The sequence below is a fragment of the Pteropus vampyrus genome, unplaced genomic scaffold, assembly GCF_000151845.1.
Source record: "Pteropus vampyrus isolate Shadow unplaced genomic scaffold, Pvam_2.0 Scaffold457, whole genome shotgun sequence".
NCBI lineage: Eukaryota > Metazoa > Chordata > Mammalia > Chiroptera > Pteropodidae > Pteropus > Pteropus vampyrus.
This window is the reverse complement of record NW_011889238.1, coordinates 151,073-151,681: the sequence shown is the minus strand read 5'-3', so window position 1 is coordinate 151,681 and position 609 is coordinate 151,073.

Here is a 609-nt window from a genome sequence, read left to right as displayed (position 1 = left end):
GTCACGCTCCTCTGCGGTCTCCCGCCGTGGATCCTGCCCCTCCGCCACGGTTCCGACGACCCCTCCTCAGGTCACGATAAGGGTGCTCCCTTGTCCCCCGTCCCAGCTCAGCGTCCCGGGCTGTGTTAACGAGCTGCATCGGTCCGGTCCGGTTACCGGAGCAAAGCAGCACAGACTGCCGCTTAAACGCCGGAACCGTGCTTTCTCCCGGCGCGGGAGGCCGGGGTCCGAGGCCAGGTGTCGCGGGCGCGGCTGCTGCTGAGGCCTGTGTCCCCGGATGTGTGGGTCAGACAAGGCGGTCGGTCCCCTCTTTGCTCAGATCAACTCGAGCTGGATTTTTGGCACCAGTTAGTTAATGACATCGTCCTGCTGGACCAGCGTGGTGGTTGCCTGCTCGCTGGTTTCTCCCCGCCGTCCTGTCCGCCTGTCTGAGCAGGGGCTTGTCCCTTTGGGTCACTCCTTTGTGACCGGTGACACGGACGTGCTGGGTGCAGACTAAGTATTCACTAAACGGCTGTCGACTCTTCATGGATGGCTCAGATTCGACCGCGGGGAGAAGGCGTGGCCCAGCTCCTAACCTGTCAAATGCGGAGGTGAAGATGCCACCGG